The sequence below is a fragment of the Pseudophryne corroboree genome, chromosome 10 (assembly GCF_028390025.1).
Source record: "Pseudophryne corroboree isolate aPseCor3 chromosome 10, aPseCor3.hap2, whole genome shotgun sequence".
NCBI lineage: Eukaryota > Metazoa > Chordata > Amphibia > Anura > Myobatrachidae > Pseudophryne > Pseudophryne corroboree.
In genome coordinates, this window is record NC_086453.1 from 235,849,222 (window position 1) to 235,871,605 (window position 22,384).

Consider the following 22,384-nt stretch of genomic DNA (forward strand, 5'->3'; position numbering starts at 1 on the left):
CACACAAACACACACACACGTGTGTGTGTATATATATATATATATATATATATATATAACCAAATGATCCCTGCACTCTCACACAGCTCTGCCAACCACTGGAGTGCCAATCAGAGTCCGACCCACTCAAAGGTGGGACCCACAGTACAATACAGGATGAACCACAAAAGTGGAACAGATAGCACTCACCAGATTCCAAATAGAATTTCAGCAAAAAGAATATTTAATATTAATGGTAATCTCATAATTCAGAGGTAATGTCCATATCCATCTGACGTTTCGGTCCAAACCAGGACCTTTGTCAAGGATTCACAGCATAGTCAATACAATCAGCATCACAGCAAAAAGTCAGCATAATAGGTGTACTGGAGTCTGGAGATGTTGCCTCACCGGCCCCTGTTAAATAGCCAGTACAATGGGCGTGTTTGGCGCCAAAATTCCACTCCCACTGTCATTGGGAATGGGGTTGAAAGCATTACTGAAGCGCAGGCATCACTTCCGCCTTTGCAGGGAGTGTACCTGGTCTTTATTAGCCAAAGGGGGTCCTTGGGCGCCCTGTGTCTCACATTCCGGAAGTTGGCTGCGTGTTGGAGCGCACACGTCACTTCCGTCTTTACCGGAAGTGCGTTGTGCCCAACTAAGTTGCATACAGACCTCGGGCGCGCTGTGGAGCGCAAACCCGGAAGCGGGGCCGGCTAAGTTGCATACAGTCCTCGGGCGTGCTGTGGAGCGCAAACCCGGAAGCGGGGCCGGCTTGGTGGAACACAAATCGTCACTCCCGGTATTACCGGAAGTGAGCCGCGATCATCCACTGTCGTGCACTAATGTAAATATTTATCATACTGCAGCGTTTTTTATGGGGGACTACGCCACTTTAGTCAGTATACATGGCTCTAGGTCTGATGTTAATCAACATCTAAATTGGGGATATGAGCTTACATTATATCTGGACATAACAGAGGCCAGTGAGCACTTTAAGTGCACTGGGTGCACCACGTGCAGGGGCATGTTGACAGGCCCAACATTCCCACACCCCCATTCGGGGAGACCAATAGCTATCAGATACAGATTGCACTGCTCTATGGATCACCTAATATATATTCTCACGTGCCCGTGCGGATTGTATTATATCGGAATGACGACCAGACGATTTCGCGAGAGGATGGCGAATCACAGAACATCGATACACCAGGCTATCACCACAGGGACTGCGGCATTGCCGGTAGCCAGACACTTTATGACTCTACGACACCAGGTATCGGATCTGAGGTCCAAGCTGATTGACTGGATACCTCCACTACCGCGTGGCGGTGACCATGCCCTCCTGCTTAGAAAAAGGGAAAGCCTTTGGATACACAAACTGGACACGATAGCACCAAAAGGAATGAATGAAAATAATCCCTTATCAATTTTTTTGAAATAAATTAACGCACTGCTAATGACATTTGTTTAGATTACGTGTTGGGCGCACCCGGTATAGGTTCCACTGTTTGGCAGTGGGATATATCATGTCCCTATTCAATAACTGATTTGTCACCATATTTTGCTAATCATTTAATCCTACATCTATATTTTGTTGTGTATCTCCAATAATGTTTTTGTGTATCTCTATTGATTTTCTGCTTTATTTACTTTATATTTATTATTATTATTATTATTGACATTATTGAAATGCATTCACAAACAGAGAATGATGAATCCCAATTTATGTGCTCACTGGCCTCTGTTATGTTCAGATATAATGAAAGCTCATATCCCCTATTTAGATGTTGATTAACATCAGACCTAGAGCCATGTATACTGACTAAAGTGGGGTAGTCCCCCATAAAAAACGCTGCAGTATGATAAATATTTACATTAGTGCACGACAGTAATACCGGTAGTGACGATTTGCGTTCCACCAAGCCGGCCCCGCTTCCGGGTTTGCGCTCCACAGCACACCCGAGGACTGTATACAACTTAGCCGGCCCCGCTTCCGGGTTTGACTATGCTGTGAATTCTTGACAAAGGTCCTGGTTTGGACCGAAACGTCGGATGGATATGGACATTACCTCTGAATTGTGAGATTACCATTAATATTAAATATTCTTTTTGCTGAAATTCTATTTGGAATCTGGTGAGTGCTATCTGTTCCACTTTTGTGGTTCATCCTGTATTATATATATAAATATATATATTTTACTACTGTACAGTACTTATCTTCCTTTGAGTGTTTTTTTCATGGGGGAGCTATTGTGTAGTTTTTTATACCCTGTTGGTGGCAATGTGTGGGGTTATTTCATGAAGGGGACTATTGTGTATTTTTTTTACCCTGTTGGTGGAATTGTTAGGTTTATTCATGGGGGGAAGGAGGGTATTGTGTGTGTGGTTTTTTTCCATCAGCGGAAATGTGTCTGTTTATTCATGGAATGCGGCTATTCTGTGGTCTTTTTGCCCTGTCGGTGGAAATGTGTGGGCTTGTTTATTGAGTAAGGCTATTATGTGTTTATTTTCCATAGTTGGTAGCAATGTGTGGGTTGAGTCATATAAGGCAACCATTGTGTTGTTTCTTTACCCTGTCTGTCTGTGGCAATGTGTGGGTTTTTTATGGGAAGGCGGCAGTGGCATAAGTTCGTCCCAGTTGCCCGGAGGCAAGATAAATATTGGTGCCCCCCTATTTACTATATTAAGATAAATATATGTATGTAGATATGCGTATACTGTGTATATATATATATATATATATATACACACACACACACGTGTGTGTGTGTGTGTGTGTGTGTGTGTGTGTGTGTGTGTGTGTGTGTGTGTGTGTGTGTGTGAGTGTTCTGAAAAAAATGTATATACTGTATTTATACATTTAATTGTCTTTTATTTTAAATCACACATTTCTTAGCAGTCATACCCAGGATTAGAATCCATGACCTTTTACACTAACAGCAGACACTTTACTGATGGAGTTATTTGCTCCTGTAGAGGTAGCATGAAAATTCTAACTATATGAATTTACATGTAATTGTCAGAGAAGTATCTTCATATAGTTAAAATTCTCATATTTCCTATACAGGAGCAAACAGCTTCATCAGTATGGTGTCTGCTTCCAGTGTAATAGGTGGTTTCTAATCCTGGGTATAACACTTGTAAAATGTGTATCTACAGTATAATAAAAAGGGTGTGATTTGTAAGGTGCATGGGCCAGTGAGGAAGTCGGCCACTGAAGAGATAGTGGCAGCTATTAATGAACTTAATTCAATGGTGTCATAGAATGGGAGGAGAGGTGCCCCCTTCAGAGCAGGAGCCCGGCGGTAGATGACTCCGTTGCCTCCCAGAGTTCTGCCCATGGGAGGTGGGGCTATTGTGTGTTTTTCTTTCATGGATGGGTTCGATTACAGAATTGTACTGTAAGAGTGTTTTTGTTTCTAAACTGTTTGGAGGCAAATATAGGCTACCGTACACTGTTTTTTCCCACAGTACATGAATAACCTCCGTACCCTGAGGAGAAGGAGACAGAGGAGCTGCTAGAAGACCCCGGTTGCTATCAGCCAATGTCGGACTGGGGCATGTAGGGCCCTCCGGGGGAATGCAGTGGTAGGGGCCAATGTTAGGGGTGTGGACAGTCTGCCGAGGTGATGTGGCCTTCCACCTCATTGGTTTGACTAACCATTCAAGGGCCCCTTCATAAATATATACAGTAAATTCAGCTGCTGCATGCATGATAATGTACCAGATTAATAACAGAATAATAACAGCAAGCACTGTAGAAAATACACTATCAAGTACCAGGCAGTGGGGCCCACCAGGGGATTCCCCTGTACCCCTGTGGGCCAGTCCATGCCTGCTAGCAGCACTCCCCCAACCAGTAAGCACTGTACTGTATTATACTTCTCTTCCTTTGTGTGTCTTTTTTTCATAGGGGGGGGGGGGGGCTATTATGTGGAGTTTATAGCTTGTCAGTGGATATGTGTGGTGTGTATTCATGGGTGGAGGACTATTATGTGATTTATTTTTACCCTGTTGGTGGAAATGTGTGGGTTTATTCAGGTGGGGAGTGTGTGCTTTCTTGTTTCTTGTTGGTGGCAATGTGTAGTTTTTTTCATGGGAGATTTTGTTTTTGTTTTTAATTTCTGCTGCGGTGTACACTGGGCTCCACAAGGATTAACACCGGGGGTGTAGAGTAGGATCTTTATCCGAGGCACCAACAGGCTCAAAGCTTTGACATTCTTCCCAAGATACATAGCGCCGCCTCCTATATCACCCCGCATCCATACACAGAGCTCAGTTTTGTAGTTGGTGCCATGCAGTAAGCAGGCACATAACAGGGGGGCTGCTCCAGCAGCCCTGAGAGAAGCTTTTAAAGAATATTGAAGACTTCAAGGGCTGCAGAAGAGACACTGACTGTGTTAGACATCTCCTGCTGCAGCAACCAGGGCGCTGTACACTCACGCGCCCTGGTTGCCAGGTAACTACAGCGGAGGCTCCAGTTTTCTTTCAAGTTAGTAACACACACGACCGCTGCTCTCACAGACCGCGTGGCCGCACTCAGGGAGGAGGTAAGGGGTCCCCCCGATGGGACCCGCTGTAAATCGCGAGGCCGGTGGGAATCAGCCGCGCGTGCTGGCGTGGATGCTGTGGTAGTACAGTGACCCCACTAGACCACCAGGGCATGGGCACAGGTCGGTTTTCTCTCCTAAAACCGTTTTATTAAGCCCCCAGTACCTGGTGGTGAAGTCCAGCAGGGGGATAAGGCTTTGACCTGTAGCCCCTCCCCCAGCCCCAGGGCGCCATTTAGAGTAAATGTACCCGCCCTGGAGCTGCATACCTCTCTCTCCCTCACTCCCTGTCAGTGTTTGGGCGCCATTATAGCAAACAGAGCTGATCCTTGGACTGTTTGGGCAAATCCTCCTCTGTAAAGCTGCCTGCCTGTCAACACTGTGAATTTTACAGGACACTTAAGTATTCTACATGTCTGCTGACAGTGTTAGTTAAGAAAAAGTGCATTTAGTAAGGGTTATTTAGTACTAGTACCCTGTGATATACATCGTCTTTACTGTGCATTGTTATATCTATTAAGTGTATAGCTATACATAGTACTACTCTGTATTGCTAGTTCAGTGCAGTTTTATTGCATGTCATAATTTCTGCATTGTACAAACTTTGACTCTGTGTGTGTGCATATGGCTGCTGTGTGACCTCCATTTCGTGTATTTCACTCAGATTGCTATCCCTATATTCTATAACCTGAGGGGGCTAAGTGTGTCAGGTTTATCATAATATAGGCAGTTCACAGGATATACCCAGTGTGTATTTTTCTCTGTGATTTTTAGTCACAATATACCTCTTGAATTCCCTGTTTGTGCTAATACACTGCACAGGGGGTTATTGTCAGGTATTGTGCTGCTAATATTGTACTGTGTTGCCTTGCATTGAGCTTTTGATTATGTCAGCTACAAAGGGCAACAGAGCTGGGACTGATCCCACTTTGCGTGATGTTGATGCTGCAGACACATTTGAGGATAACATAGCTGCTGAGGGTTCAGGTTCTGGGGGTTCCTTACCCCCCAGTAGGACTGTAGCATTGGCGGTGCAAAATGACCCACCTTGGTCTACCTTCTTCTACCTTCAGCTATTGAATATGCTGGTAACTAGACTAACGCCCACTATGGGACCTCCTGTGCTGGTACAACTGCTTATGGTCCCCGTGGTTTACCCGCCGTGGGCAGATCAACTGTCCAATCAGTTACAGCAATTGAACCAATCACTGACTGCTGAAAAGTCTAACCCTTGCCTGCCTAAGACCAAGGGGTCCTCTAAGCGGGCAATTACTTCCTCACAATCCACCAACGTCCCAGACACCTCGTCTGATGAGGATGGCGTTTATACGGACCCCACAGATTCTGATCCTGATACTTCTGATGGGGAAGTTGTTTCGTGGGTTGATGTTCCTGACTTGTTAGAGGCTATCAGGCTCATTCTTCAGGTTGATGATGAACCGGAGCCTGACACTGCCCCTAAGAAACTGGACAGGTTTAAACGTCAGAAGGTTGTTAAACATGTTTTACCTCACTCTGAACATTTAGTTGACATACATCAGGCGTCCTGGGAAAATCTAGGAAAGAAGTTCATGCCTCACAAGAAGATGCTGGCTCGCTACCCCCTCGCTGCAGAGCTTAGTAAAAATTGGGAAACACCCCCACCAGTGTATTCGCAAGTGGCGCGGCTGGTAGTATCCTCAGCTGTGCCTGTAAATACTGTTAGGTCCTTGAGATAGCCAACAGACAAGTGTGTGGAGGGTTGTTTGAAAACAATCTACACCCTAAACGGTGCGGTGCATAGGCCCACTATTGCAGTGACATGGGCTGCAGAAGCTGTGGAAGCGTGGGCTCAGGAGCTGGAGGCGGAGTACCCTTCCAATGCTTCTGATCATGCTAGACAATGCCTGTCGTATATTGTTACAGCGTCCCATTACATTAAAGAGGCTGCTTCTGATGCCGGTATTCTGGCGGCCAAGGTTTCTACTACGTCCATTTTGGCTTGCCGAATTTTCTAGTTTCAGTCCTGGTCTGTGGACATGGACTCTAAGAAAACCCTGGAGGTGCTCCCCTTCAAAGGAGAAATTCTCTTTGGAGAAAACTTCAACAAGATAGTGGCTGGCTTAGCGTCTGCTAAAGCAACATGTCTTCCTAGTACTGCTCCTTCTGTGCCGAAGGCTAAGAGTACTTCCTTTCGCTCCTTTCATCCTTCAGGGAAAGCAAAAGGTCAGGCGTACCCAAAACAGGTTTGCACTTCCAAACCCAAATGGGCCTGGGCTGCCCATCAGCATGCTTTCAAAACTGACAAGTCTGCTGCATGACGGGGCGGGCCTCTCTCTGGGGGATCCCAGAGTGGGGTGCAGACTTCCTGGGTTTACCCAGGAATGGTTGAAGACCACTTCCGATGCCTGTGTACGGGAAGTCGTCACTCGAGGTTACGCTGTATCCTTCAAGAATCGTCCCCCTCATCGATTTTGCCTGACAGACGTCCCTTCGGATCAGGTGAAGGCAAAGACTCTTCATTCGGTGGTACTGTACCTCCTGGACACAGGAGTGGTTATACAGGTGCCTCTGGCTCAGAGAAGCAAGGGGAACTATTCACTGCTGTTCCTAGTCCCGAAACCGAATGGATCTTCCCGGCCCATTCTCAACCTCAAGTCCTTGAACAAATTTGTGAAGGTGTCCAAGTTTCATATAAAAACTCTTTGCTCTATTGTTCTGGCCTTGGAGCCTGGGGACTATATGGTCTCACTGGACATACAGGATGCTTATCTGCATATTCCCATTGCAGTGTTGCATCAGCAGTACCTGAGGTTTGCGGTTGGCAACCTCCATTACCAATTTCGGGCATTACCTTTTGGTTTGACCACGGCTCTGCGAGTCTTCACCAAGGTCATGGCGGTAATGACGGCTGTACTCTGCCGTCAATGGGTCAGGATCCTACCGTACTTAGACGACTTCTTGATCCTGGCAAATTACCCAGAGATTCTCCTACGCCATCTGGATCTGACTATCCTGTTTCCGCAAGCCCACGGGTGGCTCACCAACTGGAAGAAATCCTCCCTGGTCCCGTCTCAGAGCATGATGTACCTGGGGGCGTTGTTGGACACTAGCGGTTGTTCCTGTCTCAGGAGAAATTCCTGAAGCTTCAGGATAGGATTCAATGCTTCCTATTTCGTCCGCAAGTGTCGATACATTCGGCAATGCAAGTGCTAGGTCTCATGGTGTCGGCTTTCGACATGGTGGAGTATGCTCAATTCCAATCCCGCCCTGTCCAGAGGCTAATTCTTGCCAAGTGGGATGGCCTGCATCACCGGATCAGGTCTCAAATGATCTCATTGTCTCCGGAGGTCCATCTGTCACTGAGCTGGTGGCTTCAGGACCAATGATTGAGCAGGGGTCGTCCCTTCTGGATCTCCAACTGGGTCCTCCTGACAATAAACACCAGTCTGAGGGGTTGGGGTGCAGTGTTGGAGCAACACTCCTGTCAGGGTCGGTGGACCAAGGAGGATTCTTTCCTCCCGATAAAAATTCTGGAATTGCGGGTGGTGTTCAACTCTTTGAACTTGGCCCAGCATTTAATACAGAACAGACCTGATTGCTCCAGCCTGGCCCAGAAGGCATTGGTTCTCAGACATTCAGGGTCTCTTGATAGAGCGTCCCTTTCTACTTCTGCAGCACCCAGATCTCCTCGTTCAGGGCACCTGTGAATATCAGGATTTAGCCCGAGCCCGATTGGCTCTGACGGCATGGCTCTTGAAGCTTCCATCTTAAGGTCCAAGGGATTTTCTGAGGCGGTCATTCAAACCATGTTGACGGCCAAGAAACCGTCTTCTGCTCGAATTTATCATAGGGTCTGGAATTCTTACTTTGCTTGGAGCGCATCTAACAATCATGACGCTTACAAGTTTAGTACGGCCAAACTTTTGGCCTTTCTACAACAAGGCCTGGACTTGGGCCTTCGTCTGGCCTCCCTCAAGGTTCATATTTCTGCTTTGTCGGTTTAGTTTCAGAGAAAAATTGCGACATTATCTGATGTGCATACGTTCACTCAGGGTGTGTTGTGGATTCAACCTCCTTAGGTCCCGCTGGTGGCTCCTTGGGACTTATTGGTGGTTCTGGAGAAGTTGCAAGGGTCTCTGTTTGAGCCTCTTGAATCTGCAGATCTTAAGTGGCTTTCTCTTAAGGTATTCTTTCTGCTGGCTATTGCCTCTGCTAGACGGGTGTCGGATTTGGGTGCCTTGTCTTGTAGGTCACCATATCTGATTTTTCACCATGATCGGGCAGTTCTTAGAACACGTCCCGGGTTTTTACCTAAGGTGGTGTCTTCTATCCACCTTAATCAGGAGATTGTGGTTCCAGCCTTTGCCTCTCCTGATTTGTCTTCCAAAGAACGGTCTTTGGATGTGGTACGGGCTCTCCGTATCTACGTGAAGAGAACTGCCTCCATCAGGTAGTCGGGTTCTGTCTTTGTACTGTTTGGTTTTCACAAACGTGGCTGGCCTGCTCACAAGCAGACCTTGGTCAGAAGGATTAGAATGGTGATTGCACATGCTTATGTACAGGCTGGTCACCCAGATCCTGCTACTATAAAGGCCCATTCTACTCAGTCTGTTGGACCTTCTTGAGTGGCCCGCCGTGGTGCGACCCTTGAACAATTGTGCAAGGCGGCTACATGGTCCTCAGTGAACAGGTTCATAAGGTTCTATGCCTTCAATACTTCCGCCTCCCAGGATGCTTCCTTTGGACGCCGGGTTCTTGTGCCCACTACAGTACATCCCCTCCCATAAGGAACTGCTTTAGGACATCCCCGATGTTAATCCTTGTGGAGCCCAGTGTACCCCGCAGCAGAAAACGAGATTTATGGTAAGAACTTACCATTGTTAAATCTCTTTCTGCGAGGTACACTGAGCTCCACAAGGCGCCCACCCTGACACACTTGGCTTCTTTGGGTTGGTATGGCATTAGCTGCTGACACCCTCTCCTGTGGTGAGTGTGTGGTGTATGTGGCTACTAACGATTGTCGCCTCTTCTACCTGCTACTGTATTGGGCTGGTTAACAAAACTGAGTTCCTGTGCACAGAGGTGGGGTGAAGTAGGAGGTGGCGCTATGCATCTTGGGAAGAAGGTCAAAGCTTTCAGCCTATTTGGTGCCTCGGATCAAGATCCTACTCTACACCCCCCCAGATGTTAATCCTTGTGGAGCCCAGTGTACCTCGCAGAAAGAGATTTAACAATGGTAAATTCTTACCATAAATCTTGTTTTTCTTGGGGGTTGGGTCAGTTAAAGAATTATACTGTGGGTGTTTTTGTATCAAAAGAGTTTGGAGGTAAGTGCTTCTATCCACAGTAAAGCAACCTGGCCATCCATGCTAAGCCTGAGGAGGTGGCAGAGATGTTGTGCAATGAATATCAAGTACATTAAACTATATATATATATATATATATATATATATATATATATATAGTTTCTTGATTGTCAAATGATGATACACGTGCAGAGCAGTGCAAAAGTACATTTTAAAAACATGTATACACTGTATTGAAGATAAAACAACATTGAGAACAAACTGACACTGCTCCTTAACAGCATTTAGGTTAACCACTAGCCAATACAAGCCAGCCATGAGATCCTTCACATTGGTTGCCATGTTGACAAGTGGTACTGTGCATCTTTAGACCACTGTGGTGTTCTAACGTAAAATGTCTACATCATTTAGAGTCTAATCCAGCTTGGTGGCATAGCATAATCATGAATAACGGGGAAGGTGCGGAGTCATGCAGTAAACCCAGCACAGTGCCCTAACAATGGTGTAACAGGGTTCATCTAGTTTTATGGGAAAGTTGTCTGTGCATCTTTATACCAGCAGTTATGTTTCATAGTGTGCGTCATGTTGTCCAAGCTGCTACAGTAAAATACAGTGTCTATAGTGGTTGGGGGAGGTGCGGAGACATGCAGATTATTTACACCAGGTGGCATTTTGTAGTACAGTAGCATAGAAACTAAGGGTGGGTGTAGGTGTGGAGCCGTGAGTTAAGGGCCTAATTCAGACCTGATCGCAAAAGCAAAATCTTTCTCTAATGGGCAAAACCATGTGCACTGCAGGTGGGGTAGATATAACATGTGCAAAGAGAGTTAGATTTGGGTGGGGTGTGTTCAAACTGAATTAGACCCCAAGTTCAGCAAAGTACCACAGCAATAGTGAACATGAATTGAGGGTGTTGCTGAGCCATGCCCCTAGCAGAATTGCTAAGAAGCCACAGTGTAAGTAAAGACTCAATCCACTCTGGTTTTGGGAGGGCTAGAATGCTTTCAAGGAGGGAGGGGGGGGGGGGGCAGCAGTGGGTTTAAGTATGATAAATGCTGTCTGCAAGTCGTTCATTGTCGTGAAGGGATCTAGATGATCATTATGAAATCTACCAGAAAAGACTTCACCTCAGTCAGCATTTAGCCATGCCTCAGTGATATGAACAATATACTTTTTTTCCTCAATTTATTTCTTGAAACTGTGATTACACCTGTGACTATTTAAACTATTATATTCTTGTTACCTTTCTTTTTCTGTAAAATTTGAAGTTTTGACTTGGATTAAAAAAATCTTAATTTTAGTTCTGGAATCTGTGTTTTTACACCCAAACCCCGAGAGGCTCATGTAACCTAATTTTTATGTATTAACAATTGTGTTTGGGGGAGAGAGCAGGAGCTCACCCTGGGCTTGACCCAAAAGGTACTTCTGCTGATGGCAGTTACCACATTGATTTACCACATGCGCTGATGTAATCAGTAAGGTGTAACTGGCAGTGCTCTCAGATTGGTGTATCTGGAGAATCGCCATGCCTGGAATCATGACAGCCATAGGATATCTTTTTATTATTTTGAAACTTAAGTGAATGACATTCACCAGATACCAGAACTCAAAGCTTAAATTAGTAATAGTCACTCAGTGAAAACAATTTCTGTTCCCAATCCCTGTTTTTTTTTTGTTTCGCAACACATGGGCGCAAACTACAAGAAGCTTGGGAAGAAAGATCTTGTGGTGCAATGCTTTGAGAAGGGTCTAGACAGCAAAGGCCAGACCAGGGAACAGATAATCAAAGCCCTAATGAGCACAGACCAGCAGCAAGGAGCTGGAGAGAATCAGTCAGATTTTGGTTCTGAGGATGAGAAAATTCTGACGCTGGAGGTTGTGGGGCCTGCCCATTGCGAATTGGACTCCTCCAATACTTTTGGTGGGGACTCTGCCTTGAATCTGTATTTAAAGTCAGTTTTAAAGTATGTGAAAGAGCCCGAGCATTGATGCTGCAGCTTATGAAGCAGTTTAATCGCAAGAGAAAACTGCTATGGATAGAGAGGTTGCTGTTATGGACAAAGGCTGATCACAAGCTCCACTTTGAGTACGCTAAACTCAATCACTAGCCTGTGACCGTCGACGCAAATCTCCATCAACCGCATCAAGATCATTTTCCAGTGATGGAAAAGGACTTTGAACTGGACACCTTTTTCAGAACTTTTGAAAAAACTTGCCAACAATTTCAATTGGATTCTAGTCTTTGGGCCAGTTATTTAACCCCTCCCCTATAGGGGAAAAGTGTTGGATGCATTCGCTAACCTTCCGCAGGAGATGGATGTGAATTATGTGGAAAATAAAAAGGCATTGCTGGCCTGGTTTAACATCACCCCGGAATCCAGGGGTTTAACCCGAAATGCCTCTGACACATATGCCGGACTGTCTGCACAGTTAGCAACCTTCATGCAGCAATAGTTGAAGGGATTGCAAGTGAATGACTTTGATGCATTAAAGGACCTCATGCTACAGGAGCAGATCATCTGCCTGTGCCCAGCAGAAGTCTGGGCACAGGCAGCAGGGCTGGTTCTTGCCCTTGTGGCGCCCCGGGCAAAGTATAGGGGCGTGGCTCCAAATGGGGGTGTGGTCAGTTACGCCCCCATTTGTGACCCCTGTAGCGCCGCTGAAAGAAAAAATAAAAGAAAAAAAGTATACTTACTATCCCCGTTCCTGATCCAGACCGCTGCAGACCTCCTCCGCCGGCGCCGCTCTTCTCTCCTCTCCTCGATCTATGGGAGAGACGTTATTACGTCTCTCCCATAGAACAGTATAGACACTAGAGGTCAATTATGACCCCTAGTGTCTGTGCCACTATGCTGTGCGGTGCGCGATCTAGTCATCGCGCATCGCGCACCGCACAGCAAAGGTCCTCTCCATGAAGGGAAACTAGACTCCAGAAGGCGGCGCTCCGGGCAAAAGTCCTGCTTGCCCGTGGCAAGATCCGCTACTGACAGGCAGATGAATGAGTGGGTCCTGGATTGTGAACCCAAGTTGGCAGAAGAGGCTGCCAGCTTTGCGAACAAGTATGCTGCTACCCGGACTGACACGACAAAGAAAATTTGGGGACCACCGGGGCAACCTGCCTAGAGGGAGAACTGGCCTGCAGAAACCATCCCATCACCAACCCCTGCAGCTACAACCCCTATTTCATCCCAAGTTAAGAGGGTGGGGGGAAAGTCGGTTTGGGCATGAGCCGCCGGGTTTTGTGTGTGATGACCCCGGGCACCCTCTCCTGCAGGAGTCCCAAAAGCAAAACCTTTGCCAGCCATTTTGTACACACAAGGGTCCCAGGAGGGTGCCAACGAGTACCTGCACGCTGTTGTTGTAGGAAAGCAGGTAACTGCTGCGCTCAGTGCCAGATTAATGTCCACATGGGCCTGGAGCTGAAATTTATGAAGGGCCTATTATTTGTTGCTGCAGCAGAGCCGGGTGGGGGGGGGGGGGTATATGTCATCCCGAGCCCTCCACTCTCAGGGGCCCTCCCCATGCCTGCCGCAAACCACCGACTGATTGCAGGTATTTTTTATTTATTTTCAATTATGAAAAGAAGTTCAGCTGTCGGAGTGCCCTGCCCCCATGTGTTCAATGGTTTCCTCCAACTCTCCCACCAGGCACCTTGAAGCTGAGTACCCAACACGGCCAGCTCACATCAGCAGGGGGCACTGATTTACATTTACATTAAAGGAGACCACATAGAAGGAGCAGCGATGGATGGCTACGCTCTCCTGCCGCATAAGTGAGCACAACCTTCACATAACAGGAGAACCATTACAGCCCCAATGGTGGGCATCCATCTGCACTGTCCAAAGATGACAAGTGCAGATCTGCGATGTCTCTATAGAGCAGAAGATGACTTTAAACGTAGACTTTATCAGCCACAATTTGAATTAAAAGGAAGATTGTGGAATAGTTTCTTAAAAGCATTGTGCCTATTAGTTGCTTTTCATTAGATATAATATATTACTCTGGGGAACAGTCAATCTGTTGCCAGGGAAGACTCAACTTCGATACATTTTGTGCTCCTGATATATTCAACTGTGATCGCATCGCCGAACAAGGGACACCCCTGCCTCAGCAGCCATGTTCCCCGTCACAGTGGCTGCGTGTGAGGTCACACAGCTGACCCGAACCTGCCCGTTTCTGATGCAACACTCCCGGCCTCCCCGCAACGTCCCTGCCTGTCAGTCAGGCAGAGGCATTCGCATCAATGCTATGCGAATGTTTGCCAGGTCCATGCATGTGCAGAACAAGTGCTGTGCATGTGCGCTGGCCCAAACAATTGTCAATATGTGATCATATCTATAAATTAAAAACTATCTCAATAAAGTCTTTACACATTTTATATATATATATATATATATACTATTTTAAACTGAGATGCGCTAACAGAACAGGTAATGTGGTGGAGCAAGTACTAGTACTATACTAGTTAAATTGGCCACCGTATATTACAGAGAGCATCAGTGACCATCAGAGCCGTAACTAGACATTTTGGTGCCCTGAGCCAGAAAGATCATTGGTGCTCCCCTCTATATTTCATATAGGGATGTGACCTTGTGGCGAAGAAGCGTGGTCAGAGAATAGTACCAATTCACAATACAAAGTAGTGTCCGTAATTCACATTACACCGCACAATAGAGCCTCTTATTCATACTATTCCACATGGTATAGCCTGTCTTCATTTAAATAAGATGGTGGGGAAAACACAGCACATTTAAAACAGGGACAAAGAAGAACAGACTTGAAAACAAACGGTAGGGAGAGAATACAGTAGTGGTACTTGTGACCAGTGCAAGGGAAATTTATTAGAATGGACAGTGCTGTTATTATAATGTGAGGGCATAAGGGAAGATCTGTAAGCAACAGCTAAAACATAGGGGTGATTCAGACCTGATCAGGTAGTAACTGCGCATGTGTATGCACCGCAATGCGCATGCGTGTCGGACAGCAACAACGGGCATATCCGGTCAGCGATGGGATGGTGCGAAAAATCCATTCGCATGGGCGTTCGCAAGGTGATTGACAGGAGGAGGCCATTTGTGGGTGGCAACTGACCATTTATTGCGAGAGTCCGGTAAAATGCAGGCGTGTCCAAGCGTTTTCAGGGAGAGGGTGTGATGTCAGCTCCGGCCCCGATCAGCCTGATGTGATCGCACTGTAGGAGTAAGTCCTGGGCTGCGCAGAGACTGCACACAGTGGATTTTTGCAGCTCGGCGTACACATGCAATTGCACAATTGCACAGTGAATATACACTCCCCCCAGGAGGCGGCGACTATATGATCGCAGGACAGCAAAATTAGCAGCCCAGCGATCAGATCTGAATCACACCCAGCTCCATAGCGTATAAGCACTATGGACATTTGTTTACATTGTATTGAATAAATATTTAGAAATAAAACCCAGCAAAACTGTAAAACAATAGGCCAATAATGTGACAGAATAAACAGACATACTGTAACTTTCAATATTGTGATTTCTGGTGAAAACACAGAGGTGGCAGTGTGAGGAAGTCAGGACTGGTTAGTATGCTGTGCTGTCCTGGGCATAGTGAGTGTGAGTGATACACTCGTAGCTGCGCTGCCATCTCTTACCCCTAGTCATTATTATACAGCTCAGTGCTCCTTTGTACCTGGATGGAAACAGCAGCTGCAGAACACCTGAATACACTATTTGGCAGCATATTCAATGTCTGCAAGGACACGAGTTGCGGCTGAATCTGCATGACTTCAGCTGACCCAGGGAGGGGACACACACGAGTCGACAGCATAATGTCCAGTGGGCGGAGCTTAGCGCAATCCAGGGGCGGGGCTTCGGGCAACAGGGGGCTAAGCAGTGGAAGCTGGAAGGACCAGGAAGTGGACCTTCTGGTCAAGTCCAGAGACGCAGTTTCGGATGGCAAATGAGAGGATCTTTTGACAATTGGGGACACAGATGCAGATGGACCAGGGGACGGAGCTTATCGAGGTCTGGGGGTGGAGCTTATTTCGAACCTGGGTATGATGAGCTTTGGCCTGACAGCATGGAAGGAACGGAGGCGGCTATTTTGCACAGCTGCTGGCAGCTTGGGCGGGGTTAGGCAGAGCTTTGCCTGGCCCTGACAGGACTCGAATGGGAGAGTGCTATTGGTGATGACAGGAGAAAAGTTGTTTTTTTCTGTCAACACTATCTGAGCTGCAGGAAACTCTCTGGGCCTATTTTCAATAGGGGGCTTGGAGCTGCAGCTCCATCCGCCCCATTGTTAATCCGGCCCTGGCTGCGCTCGCCAGGCAGCAGGCTCGGTAGCTCGCTACACTTTCCACAGGTTCTATTCCAACTCTGTGGGTGTCATGGACACCCAGGAGTTGGAATAGTCCATGTTAGTTGGCATGCCGACTGTCAGTCTTTCAATTATTCAGGATCCCAGCATCGGTATAGTGACTGATGGTCTCTGACCGACGGTCACATAAGTACATCCCTTGTAGAGAATAGTAACTTGTGCTAAAGGAGTGCAATCTTCCCAGTGTGCTTATGTGATTGTTGTCATCCTGTCTCAAATTCAAGGCTCTGATAATAGCTGGATTTTCTGTTTGATTGCTGTAGAGGACTATTGGTACATGGTGATTTTGGCAAAAAGGATATGCTAAGTGCTGTGTGCACACAGCTTTTTGTTTCTATCACCAGTTTTCATTTTCACAGATCTCATTATTAGGGGTGTGCGCCGGGCCATTTTTCGGGTTTTGTGTTTTGGTTTTGGATCTGTATCTCCTCCTTGTTTTGAATCTGTAATGGTTTTGCCAAAACCATCCTTGCAGGTTTTGGTTTTGTATTTTTTTTTTTAAATCATAAATAGAGCTAACATAACATAATTTAGGGTGATTTTTTTACTGTAGTATTATTAACCTCAATAACATTCATTTCCAATCAATTTTGACCACCTCACAGCTTACAATATTGTTTTCATCCAGTTTAGGCCAAAAGGTTGCACCAAAGTAGCTGGATGACTACCAAACATGTGCCACATCTAGGAGTGGCACTGCAGTGGCAGACAAGATATCAGTTTTATTAACTATGCCAAAAAAAATGATCCAAAAAGCACATAGGGGGTCATTCCGAGTTGTTCGCTCGGTAAATTTCTTCGCATCGCAGTGAGTTTCCGCTTAGTGCGCATGCGCAATGTTCGCACTGCGACTGCGCCAAGTAAATTTGCTATACAGTTAGGTATTTTACTCACGGCTTTTTCTTCGTTCAGGCGATCAGAGTGTGATTGACAGGAAGTGGGTGTTTCTGGGCGGAAACTGGCCGTTTTATGGGAGTGTGTGAAAAAACGCTACCGTTTCTGGGAAAAACGCGGGAGTGGCTGGAGAAACGGAGGAGTGTCTGGGCGAACGCTGGGTGTGTTTGTGACGTCAAACCAGGAACGACAAGCACTGAACTGATCGCACTGGCAGAGTAAGTCTCGAGTTACTCAGAAACTGCACAGAGATGAATTTTCGCAATATTGCAAATCTTTCGTTCGCAATTTTAAGAAGCTAAGATTCACTCCCAGTAGGCGGCGGCTTAGCGTGTGCAATGCTGCTAAAAACAGCTTGCGAGCGAACAACTCGGAATGACCCCCATAATGCAAAGAAAAGAGGTGCAAGATGGAATTATACTTGGGCCCTTCCACCCACTCTTATGTTGTATATTAAACATGTCATGCAAAGTTTAACAAACCAATTATTACAGCAACAGGGACTGTCCCTTGTGGCTGAAATGATTGCTATGTTTGGACCCCAAAAAAACAAGCTTGCAATTGGCAGTGCACAAACTGGCTTTAGTACTTTAAATAGGCACAATGTCTTCATCAGCATCCAATTCCTCACCCCCATCAGTGTGTACATCTTTTTCTTCACAGACTATTAATTTGTCCCTGCTGGAATCCACCATCACAGGTCCATCTGTACTTTTTGGAGGCAATTGCTAGTAAAGGTCAAATGAGTCAGAAATACATACTGTATTTTGTACATACTGCAGTTTAGCTTCACCAACAGTGTCACACAAATGAGTTAGAAATATGTATTATAATTTTTATATCACAGACCGGCCGTTACAGTGTCGTACAAATGATCCCAAAATATATATAATTACACACTGCAGTTGACCTTCACTGACAGCGTCTCTTAATATGTGTATGAGTAGGAAATAACATACTGCAGTCTGACTTGCAATGTCACAGTACTTATGAAAATAAAATAAAAATTGTATTGTACACTGGAGTACAGCACAAACAAACAAAAAAACTTTTGGATTTCTTGACTTTTACCTGAAGAAAAACCAAGGAGAGTCTTGAAAAAGCTATGCCTTTATTGTGGAGCAAAAGAGGAGATTGAGCGATACATTGGATATTTGCTAACTGGTTACAGGGATTATTTGAATGCAAAACAATACTTATAGGTTTTCAGCTTTATCCTTTCTTAATTTACTGTTTTTTACTCTGTGCAATCAATTAATTTAATACAGTAATAGTACAGATGCTGAGAGGATACTTACAGTCATTTGGGCTTGGAGTGGTGAAATTGTAGTGGGAAGATCATTCTGTCATTGGCTGTGAACAGTAAGGACATGTTTGCAAATTTGAGAACAAATGCAGACCCTTAAAGAGGCTCATTTAGGACTGTCAAAGCCATATCAGTAGGTACTTTAGAGCAGATGCTAAAACATGCTGTATAGTTAAGTTATTGCAATTAACTGCAATTGCTGATGTTGATAGGAAGATAATTGCTTGTGCATTTATCATGTTTCTGTGTGTGCATTTAGCATTGCTACACATACACATGATGGAGAGTTGTACCTGCTGCATATAAGCGCCTTGGATCCTATTGGTGAAAGTGCGCTATATAAAAATAATTAGTTAACAAAGTGAAAATTTTGATGTAGGGGTATGGAAATATCAGGGGAGGCTTTACTTGGCAGCCCGTGGCCTGTGCCCTTATATTTTCATAACCCCAATTATGCTCAGGGTTAACTCTGATGGAATAGGAAGGGATAAAAGGGAAGACAGCCAAAGCCACCTCCCTTGGAGCTGGGAGGGGCTGTGGTGGGGAGCTCTTTTCCTTTGTTTGTTTAGCTCTTTTCCTTTTTGCTACAGCAGCACTCTCCAGTCCTCCATCCTGGCAGCACGGCATCCACTTCTTCCTTCTTATTTTCTCCAGGAAGTCATCTTTCCTCCCTTTCTGCTCCTCTACCGTCACAGCACAGCACCCCTCCAATCACGACCCCCCTTACAGCTCAGCATCCCTCTCCTCTCACAGTACAGCACCGTCACAGCATAGCACCCCTCTCCCATCACAGCACAGAAGAGAACCCCTCTCCCATCACACCACCCCTTTCAGCACAGCTCATCTCGCCTCACAGCACTGCACAGCAGTGGACTAAGTGACAGTGACTCACGGTCACTGAAGGCGATGGCACCCTCTTCAGTGTAGTGCTCCAGCTGCATACCTAGCCGGCCCTTCTCCTCAGTGGCATTTTGAATTTGACCACTGATTGACTGATGGAATTCAGGCCCTTATTGGTTCATGGCATTATATTATATATTTATAGTCATAGAGAAGTCTATAATGTCTGTGGGAATGCGTTCAGCATCCCGGTGGTCAGGATGCTGGCTGTCATGTGGCCGACGCCAGAATCCTGACACAACTTAGGACATCGGCACCGGAATACAGACTGCCGACAACCTGAAGGTAAGTATTGGGGTTCCCCTTAGGGGTAGTGCCCAGGGAAGTTAGAGTTAGGCACTGGGGGGTAGGGGTTTCCACCAGCCCCGGAGTGTTAGTCCTAGCCAGGGCTGCCATCAGAAATTGTGCCCAGGACTGACAAAATAGACAGGGCGCCTCCCCCCAAAAAAAATTATTCTGCCACACAGCTCCACCCCTATGTGATGTCATACATTATGACGTTACATATAGGTGTAGCGTTGCGGACCTACATGAACAATTCACAGATAGCTGATCTGCAGGGAAGGCTTGTTTTAAGATGTCCTCCCTGCGCATCAGCCCTCTGTTGTTTGTTGGTGCAGCTCTTCTGGTATTGGCAGTAGGAGTCAGGGGTGGGTCCCCCTCTCTGTAAGGGACCGAGACACCGGTCCCCACAGTCCTCCCCTGATGGCTACCCTGGTCCTAGCTGTCAACCCTGGAGGGTTAGGGTTAGGTTAGGGGACGGTAAAAATACTTACCCCCTCCAATTTCGAGATCTTCAATGTCGATATGCCGCTGTCAGTCATGTATGTGTGCACACAAAGTTTAGCAGAGAAGAAAGAAACCAATGCATATGGTATTACATCATGGGCATCCATGTGACGAACGAAAACTGTATACTTCTATATTCTGTTCCTATATAGGCTATAAAGGGGGTATCAAATTAGCCACAATATTGTGGTTTTGCAATAACTTATTGAAGATAACTTATAACTGGTATCCTATTACCGATGATAAGTTTTCGGCGATAAGTCTCCATAGGGCTTATCGCGGATTTCTCTTCACCAGCTCAGAGCTGGTGATAAGAAGTGCAAAATCCCTATTTTAAGCTAAAAATGTCAGGTTAAAAAGTGCAAAGTAATGGAAATTGGGGTACAAGGTATGGGACAAGTATATTGGGGTGCTTTATGAGTGGGACAATTGGTTTTAGACTTGCAGGTTGTAGTAATCGGTCAGTATTACACTTCTTTTTAAAAAAAATCCTTCATATTACCCAAATATATACTTACACCAATTTTTAAGTACCCAAAATTTAATGCGAGCACTTATTTTGCTGAAAAAAATAGCTTTCTTTCATTTTTTCCACATTTACATTTTTTTTTAATAACAGCCATTTGACCTAATTTAATGACACCAAATAGTTTTTTTTTTATCATGTCTTTCTATATGAGTTTGTCTTATTGGGGGGTACAGGCAGATTTCCCCATTTTCTCCTATACTAATCATCGCTTTTGCCGGCTAGAATCACCATTTTGGAATAGAATAGCTGTGAGGTGCGATTAGTGGATTTTTTGGGCGGATTGCATTATCACAGCTAATTAGATAACCCCCAAAGTGTTTAGTTATATACTGTATATTAGTACTTTAGTTCAAGTCTAGTGCATTCTGAATGCATTGGACAAATAAATGAATCAAACCAAAGGACACAAGCAGTAAATATTTGGTACTTAGGCTATGTTACTATGGCCTTGGGTAAAGAGAGTTTTAGTCACTAGTAAAATACACACTTGAAAATCAAAACAATGTACACTATAATTATGGACATAGTAGTGATTCACTAGTGCCTCTGGACTAACATAAGGTATCTTAATGCCATTGTTTCAGAAAGGGTGTTTTTCCTTTCCATAAACTTATTAACTTGACATTTCTATAGCATTGACATACACATGATAGTTGTTTACATAGATACTGTATTCACAACAGTATTTCAACTTTCTTAAGATGTGTTTACCCCTCTGACAGATTTCACTTATATCATTATTAAGTTGCAATCATATATTTTAATGTATATTAAACATGAAAAGGTGAGTCCCATCAATGTTTATTTAATTTATATTTGTATTTGTATTTTATTACATATAATATGGAAAATTTGACAACTAATAAGTGTCAAATTACTAATCTATTTTGTGTTTCTGACACTTCATCATATTATATTGTGCACAAGCAGGGTAATGAGACTTTATAATTTACTAACACTGTCAAACAACATCTATCCATTATCACTATTCTTTTTTATCACTATTATAAGCATCCACACAGGTTACTACTGAAGATTAAGTATATACACTTGTTCATATCGCTCAGTGTGTAGGCAACAACGATGAACTATGCGCGGCCCCGCTGTTGTTCATCGTTGGTGCTGGCTCGTTTATTCCTGCGGGTGTAGTATGGTATGCCAGCGGCCGGGCTCCCGGCGACCAGCATACCGGCGCTGGGAGCCCGACCGCCGGCATACCGACAGCGTGGTGAGCGCAAATTAGCCCCTTGCGGGCTCGGTGGCATGCTACGCTATTTTATTCCCCCTCCAGGGGGGTCGTGGACCCCCACGAGGGAGAAAAATTGTCGGTATGTCGGCTGTCGGGATTCCGGCGCCGGTATACTGTGCGCCGGGATATCGACAGTCGGCATACTGAAGTCCACCCATCCCTGCAAGCCAGTATGGACAATATCGTCCATATCAGCATGCAGGGCTATGGGGCTGGGTGACGTCAGGGAGTGAAGAAACTTCACTCCCACCGTCTCCCCCTCCCCTCGTCGCCGGGTCGGCCGTTGTGCACGCCAGCGAATGTGTATAGGACATTACTCCTTATGTAATGTATAAGTGTACAGACTGGTTACTCCTAAAGTATATGTTTACACACTTGTTACTGTAATGCTTCCAGATGTTACTCCTGATGTGGAAATATACACTGTGTTTACTTATGATGTATAAACACTTGTTTTTTTTGCTGCATAAGCATACACACTTATTTCTAATGTAATAATGTAATTCTAATATAAGTAAATTCACTTGTTACTACTGAAATATAA